Here is an 8,059-nt window from a genome sequence, read left to right on the forward strand (position 1 = left end):
ATTCTAGGAGTGGGCATGACATGTGAGGCCCTATCTAAAACCTAGAGAGGTAAGAGCAAGGCTCTAGCTATGAGTTGGGCCGATGGACAAATAGCTCCGCATGAGAATGAGAGTGTAGGTCTTGCATGACTGAATTACAAATATACCATAATATGGCACACACCAATACCCTTTACAGCCAGTTGATATATCCCTAAGTAATGTAGGGGAATAGAAACTTAATTAATTGATAGAGAGCATGTTGGAACGTACAAATATACCAAGCATATCAGAAACACCTCAGTGGGAATGGAGAAACAAAGGTAAAAAAGTAAAACTAATTTACCCCAATTTAACAATAATTTGCATGTAGAATAGGACTCCTCCGGGTCCTCAACAATAGAGAATACACAATACCAGAAAACAGGTAACTACAATGCAAAAAAGAGAAAACATAGGGCAATATTGCAGTACACAGAGTAATACTAAAATCTGTAAAGGTGCACTCACAAACCCCAATTGATTGAAGGCTTATCAGTATATTGAAGAATATCTTTGTATCAATGTATTTAAACGAAACGCGTAGGGCTTTAGTTTTTATGTTGTTAGTTTCTTTTTATATGTTATTTTATACTACTTTATTCCTGGCGCTACCAGAAGGACCCCACTTTTTCTACATCATTTCTGAGGGAGTTCATGCTTTCTGTATTGAGCGACTTCTTGGTGATGTGCCTGCTAATTGATTTTATCTTGTAAGTGCAATGCTTATTAAAAGGTTTATACTGCTATAGAAACTCTGCACTATTATCTTTTTATTTCTCCCCTATATGCTGCGACATTGATACGAAGATATTCTTCAATATACTGATAAGCCTTTAATCAATTGGGGTTTGAGAGTGCACCTTTACAGATTTTAGTATAACTCTATGTACGGCAATATTGCCCTATGTTTTCTCTTTTTTGCATTGTAGTTACCTGTTTTCTGGTATTGTGTATTCTCCATGTTGGAACGTCCGTATCTTGCCCAACTAGTGTATGGTTGAGCTTGAGAAAGGAATATCATAGAGAGGAACCTAAAGACACAATGGAAACGTAAAAGGAAACATGTCCAGTATAGTATAAGTCCTTATTGAAGTTAGGGTATAAAGTACCTGTGTTGTGGTTAAGGATTAAAGCGTTACCATGATGATAAGTAGGGATAGTAGAAACCTAGATAATAGAACTTATGATTGTCAATATGGATATAAATAAGATACCTAGTAGTGCTGTGTTTAATTATGAGTTCTGTAGCGGAGAGGAAGTATTAACAGCAATATCTCCGCTGGTAGAAGTAATCAGCATTCAAATAAAGCGTAGCATGGCAATCCTATCTCCATTCCCCAACAACTGGACGATACACAGCTTTGTGAGTCAACTGGTTTTTATTGAGCCACAGTTGGCTTTACATGCAAGGGGTTTCTTTAATTACATTCTAGGGGTTTCCCCTGGTGGACCTTGTGGAGGACAGGTAAAAAAAAGACACATTTCCCATGATCCTTTTCTGTACTTGGAAGATAATTGCGTAAGGACATTTCGTTAATTAGATTATCTCCCAAGCACAGAAAATTAAACAATATTTTAAAACATTATAACATAATATTAATCAGAACTTCACCAAATAGCAGGGATATGAGCACCCAATCTGTCTAAATACTGCTCAGATTCGTTTGGTAGAAGAGGAACACCATTCGAGTGAAGTTTAGACCGGTCAGCCACAAGGTGAAGCCCCAAAACAGTTCCATGCGGTTGAATGCTTTGACCAGTCTTCTTTCAGGGGTTCTCACGATTAAACGAATATAAGGGTTCATAAACTGGGTAGTGGTGTGCCTGATGGTCGTTCGTTCAATTCAGTCAAATGCCGCTTTTCTAGACGAAAGGAAACGCACGTACGAACATGATTCAGTTCAGCAGTGATCCTGAGGTCGAGTGTCCGATTATAGTTCCACGCACTCAACAACCAAACACCGCTGGGCGTCCGTGAGCAGAGATGGCCACCGCCCGCGTTCAGTCATACGAACGGCGGCCACCCATCCAACCATTTAGAACCTTGCGGTTTTAAGGTGTTACAGTACTCAACTGGAGACACACAACTCCTCTGGGTGGTCTTCCTGTTCGGTAGTTGGTTCGACTGACGAACAATATGTCCATATTCTGTTCGTGAAATGGAAATAGTCAAACCAACTCAGTCTCTTATACAAATAAGTTGCTAGTTTTGCCACAAGTTCCCACTGTGAGTCCTTCCACAAGAAGGACCTGAAGTATGTATGAGAAAGATCGGAACATCTCTAGTTTACTGTGACAGGAGTTGTGGATTATACAAGTCTTAGGTAAAACCGTGACAGACCGAGGAGGCCTGAATATGGTTAAATGTGTAATGAGAGGTTCTTGGTTCTCAGAAGTGCAGAGAGAGGGTCGTAAAGGAAGGAATTGCGTGGGCATAACAAGGCTGAGAGGAATAGTCAACCATAGTATGACAGGGTTGTAGTTGACCCTTGTAAAGCTGGAAATGTTGAATATAATTTCTCAAATGTGTGGCAGACATTGTGTCATAGTGGATTGCCCACAGAGGGCCATATGTGATATATGGAGTGAAGGCATAGTGAGGGCTGCGTGTAGAGGTATTGCAGTGGAAGGCCCGTATTACCAAATGTAAGTCTTGAGCTGCAGGGTGTATAATAGGGTGTATGTAAAGTAATGATTATGGCATAAACAGATGTAGGTTAATTGTACCAAAGTTGTAGAAATGGACTGTAATTGCGTATGGACAGTAGGGATGCTCTGGTATTCTATCTGGTTTTATTTAATTTTACACTGAGTTGTGTACTTAAACTGTCAGTATATTTATATCGGCAGACATTTGTTATAAGACAGATATTAAAATTGTATACTGCCAGTCACTCTTAGAACAGAGGTGACTCCATTTTGTATTACAAGGCTAAGACAGACACAGGATTTCTCTCTATCACCCTATTCATTCAAGTCTGAGCCAAGTAATGTGATTAATGTAAACATTAAAGATAAAACCTAAAATAAGGTATGATGTCTAACAGTCAAAAGGGGGATGGAATACTACAAACAACCCAGAGACAAATGTGTATATGTGTAAATGTGTATATATATATACCCATACATTTACACACTATCCACTTATAACTTACTATATTATTCATATATATTTAGTACTGTTAATAATATAGAATATTCATGGATATAATACCAATAGAGAAATATCATATTCCTGGCTATTTCTCATGGCAGCATCACTTATGGGTAGCTCCTCCCTTAGCAGTCACAGGCAGGAATTAATTAGATTAATTAATTAGACTGATGGGTATAAAGAGTCCCTCTTCCCCTTACACCTCATTCTTTTTTCCTGTCAAGTTCTACAGGACTTTTTACTTTTTATTTTATGGCCACCTTCCTGCGTTTGTCGTGGGTTCGTTCCAAATGGAGTTCAGCCTCTCTTCATTTGAAGGACCCAGTAAACAGCCTGCATGAGCAGGACTAACTGGGTCAGGTTCTGTGTAAGTACTGAACTGCTGCGTGGGATTTGGTGTTCTGAGGGAAACACGGCTACAGGTAATCTGACATTATGGGGTTGGTCCTCCTTAAAAATTCCCCTTGTTGTTTGTCTTGCCCCTAGCAACTGGGGTCTAAAAATTCCCTCCCCTAGCATTGGTGGCAGTGTTTGGGATCCATACTATGGGGGTCCTCCTGTGGGGGGACCCTGTTTACTTACTGGTGTGCTGAGTGATCTTTCCTGAGGGTGGAGTCCCTCTCTGCTGCAGCAGGGGTGCCCTCTGTTGTTGCCTGTGGGTTCCTGGTGTGGCCAACGTGGTTGGCTGGAACGCGGTGTGTGTTCCAACAGGCGGAAGTGACGTCGCGGCCGGGCCGGCGAAACCGGAAGTGATGCGATTTTCAGCCGCGACCGTTTGGAACGCATAGTGTGCGTTCCAGCGGTCTGCGCATGCGCGGGCCGGACGCTTTCCAGCTCTATTTAAACTCGGTGATCCAGCTTTCTCTGCCTAGGCGCTGTATCAGCTGTTCAAGAGCTGGCATTTCGGTTCCTGAGTTCTCTGCAGTTTCTGCATTTGCTGTTTTGCCTGGAGGAATTTTTCTGTCATTGAGGTAGGATTTCTAACTCTTCTGTGCTGATGATTTGGGGTTTTTCTTTTCTTGTCAGTCTGCTTCTGCCTCCTTTTGGGAATTGTGTATTGAATTCCCTTTGATTCTCCTTTTTAGTATGGATTCTCCCTCTGCCTCTGCGAGATCCCTCTCTAGAAAACATAGATGAGCCATTAATTTTTTTCTAGGGGGGGGGGGGGGGGTTGTTAAAAGAGTGCCAAACTGAGCCTGTAATATATGTTATATATGGCTTTATTTCAGCCCCAGCAAGCATCTGGATTCCCCAGCAAGGAAATCAAGGGAAAAGTCCAATAAATGCATTAATTGTTCATCACCTGCTCCCCATGGAAGGAACCTCTGCAGGGAATGCTTATTGGAAGCGGCAGATGCCCCCAGTGGGAGTTCCCCACAGGATGACCTTAAACGCTGGATTTCCCAAGCTATTGCTGAGGGCTTTAAATCTACCACGGTGTCTAGTGGTCCGAGTAAGACGCAGAGCGGAACCTCAGTCTTCCAGCTCTGGAGAAGACCCTGATGTGTGGGAGGTCTCAGATGATGGTGAGGAGGAAGTTGAATATACCTCCAGGTCTCTTGACTCGAAGTCTATTGATAGACTTATTACCCTTCTCAAAGACACTCTTAGCCTTACGGAAGAAAAGTCTGTAGTGAGAGAGGCTGACAGGTTCTTTGAGGACTTTGAGGAATAGACCTACCTTCCCGGTGCATTCCTCGATCAAGGACATGATCCTTCAAGAATGGAATAAGCCAGAAAGGAAATCCACCTTGAAAAATAAATTCACGAGGATTTATCCTTTCTCTGCCGTGGACTGCTGCCTGTGGAATTCGGTTCCTAAGATTGACGCTGTGGTGATTCATATGGCAAAGAAAACTACGCTTCCTATTGACTCCATGGCATATCTCAGAGAGCCTATGGAAAAGATTATGGATGGAGATTTGATTAAAGCCTACTTGGCCCTGGGCTCCGCCCTTCATCCGGCAGTGGCTCTGACCACTCTCTCCAGGGCCTTACTAACTTGGAGGACATTGACCGGGGTGTCCGTCGGGAACATCTTTTGGAGAGCCCCAAGGACTTTAGCCTTGCCACGGAATTCTGTTCAGAAGCCTCCCTAGACATCACTCGCATGATGGCCAAGAGTATGGCCCTGTCATGGGGAGCGGACTATGCCTCTAAGGCGTCCTTGTGTGGCCTTCCATTCCAGGGGGATCTCCTATTTGGCAAAATTCTGGAGGAGTCTATTCAAAAAGCTGCTGATGGGGAAAAGGCATTTTTGCCTCAGGTGAGCAGAAAGAGCTTTCCCTCCTCCTGGAAGAATAAGCGCTTCAAGAATCGGTCCTTTCGGGACAGCAGGAGCTCTAAACAGGGAAGGGAGTATTCCAGAAATTCTTCATGGAAATCCTTCTCACACTCTTCTTCCAATAAGGCTTCCAGAGGAAGAGGAGCTAGAACCTCTGGGAAGAACTTCTGAAGGTCTTCAGGCCTGTTTGGGGACTGTGGGAAGACTGAAGTTCCTCTACCCCGTGTGGGCCAAAAATATTTCTGACGTGTGGGTCACTTCCATCATAAATGAGGGTTCCAGGATAGAATTTTCCTCTCGCCAAAAATCCGCTTTCTTCAAAAAAAATCCAGGGTGTTGGTAGGCACCAAACAAAGGGCCACGAGGACCTGCATTTCTACTCTTCTGGAACAAAAAGTGGTGGAAGAAGTTTCAAGACAGGAAAGGTTCCTTGGGGTTTACTCCACAGTGTTCTTGGCCCCAAAACCCCAGGGAAAGTGGCGTCTCATCTTGAACTTGAAAGGGGTAAACTCCATGCTCGACGTAAGAACATTCAAAATGGAATCGTTACAGACCATCTTGAAGAGCATCAAAAGATGAGACTGGATGACCACCATAGACTTGAGGGACGCCTACTACCAAATCCCCATAAACCAAGATCATATGCAGTTTCTCAGGTTCTGGGCGCTAGGAAGGCACTTTCAGTTCCGGGGACTACCGTTTGGCCTCAGTTTGGCGCCAAGAACGTTCTCGAAAGTTCTTGTCACTTTGATAGGCTTCATAAGGGAGAAAGGAATCGAGATCTTCCATTACCTGGACGACATCCTTATCATAGGTCCATCTCAAAGGATGGTAGCTCATCATACGTTGGTGGCGATGAATATTCTTCAAGACCACGGTTGGCTTCTGAACGTGGAGAAAAGCTCCCTGATTCCTTCGCAGACTATCATATTCCACGGAGCAGTGATGAACACTGTATCTGCCCACGTTTTCCTGTCTCCAGAAAGGGTCACAAAAGTCAGAGACAAAGTAGGGAAGCTACAAGGTCTCGAGACTGCCTCTGCAAGAGAAGTCATGAGTCTGCTGGGTTCTTTGACATCAACTATTGGGTTGGTAAAATGGGCCCAGTGGAAGTTTCGTCCGGTCCAGAATTGCTTCCTTCTCCAGTTCGACAGAGTGGGAACAGATTGGGAGCAAAGGATCTCTCTACCCCTGCCCGTGAGGAAAGGGTTGAACTGGTGGAAGAACAAGAAGAATTTGGCATCAGGCTTCGAGGAACCTCCTTGGACGGTTATTACAACAGATGCCAGTTCTTTTGGATGGGGTGCCCACTTCAATTCCACATGGACTCAAGGGAAGTGGACCCGAGTCAGCTACACTCAAATCTAAGAGAACTGAGAACTGTTTCCAAGGCCATCTTGGCAGATCTTAAATTCCTGGGTGCTAATCAAAACAGACAACAGAGCGGTTGCATCATATGTGAACAATCGCCATGACCAATCTACAGGGTCTGAAGGCGATCTTCCAGGTTCGGAGAACGTGATTGCGGACTTCCTCAGCAGAAAGGAAATTCTTCCGGGAGAATGGAAACTTCACCCGGCAGTCTTTGCATGGATTGCCCGTCGGTGGGGCATGCCCCAGATCGACCTGATGGTGTCCTCCCAGAATCATCGGGTAGAGAATTACTTCTCTCTCTCTCTCCACCCGGACAGTCAGGCAATGGGCCAGGATGCTCTCTCTCTTCCTTGGTCATTCGATCTGGGGTATGCGTTTCCTCCCCTACCCATGATACCCAGGTTCCTGCGGAAGGTTTGGTCGAAAGGAAAGAAGGTTATAGCCATAATTCCGATTTGGCCTCGGAGGCAGTGGTTCCCCCCCATTGTCTACGATGAGCCAGGAACAACCTTGGCCTGTTCCTGTTATGGCAGATCTGCTAACGCAGGGCCCAATATTCCATCCTCATCCGGAACGCCTCAAATTGGGGGTATGGGTCTTGTAAAAGAAAGACTTCAACAACTAGGTATTTTAGAAGCAGTGGTCAATACCCTTTTGCAATCAAGGAGAGCTTCTACTTCCTCATGCTACCATAGGATCTGGGATGTGTTCCGGGAATATGCTTCGGCCAAACACATTGACTTCCTGTATCCTCGCAATACTGAAATCTTGGAGTTCCTGAAAGAGGGTCTGGATAAGGGCCTTAGCCTCAGCACTTAGGGTTCAGTCTTCGGCTCCTTCAGCTTTATGCAACATCTCATGGACTTCAGATCCTTTGATCTCCAGATTCTTCAAGGCAGCTTTCAGGTTGAGACCTCCTTCCAGATCCGGTACCCCTCCTTGTGACCTTCCTCTTGTTCTCAACTACCTGACTGATGATCTGTTCGTTCCCCTTGAAAATGTGGATACTACCCTGCCGACTTACAAGACTTTGTTTTTGGTGGCTATTACTTCCGCAAAAAGAATTTAGGAGATTAAAGCCTTTTCTACCATGTCTTCATGCCTACAGATCTATCAGGATAGGGTGTGTCGGAGACCAAAATTCAGTCAAACCTGTTCCAGCAGGTTATATATTTTCAGATGCACAAAGTCTGTCCCAATTCTGCTCTACATTTCCAGAGTTCTTC

The sequence above is a fragment of the Pelobates fuscus genome, chromosome 12, assembly GCF_036172605.1.
Source record: "Pelobates fuscus isolate aPelFus1 chromosome 12, aPelFus1.pri, whole genome shotgun sequence".
NCBI classification, from domain to species: domain Eukaryota; kingdom Metazoa; phylum Chordata; class Amphibia; order Anura; family Pelobatidae; genus Pelobates; species Pelobates fuscus.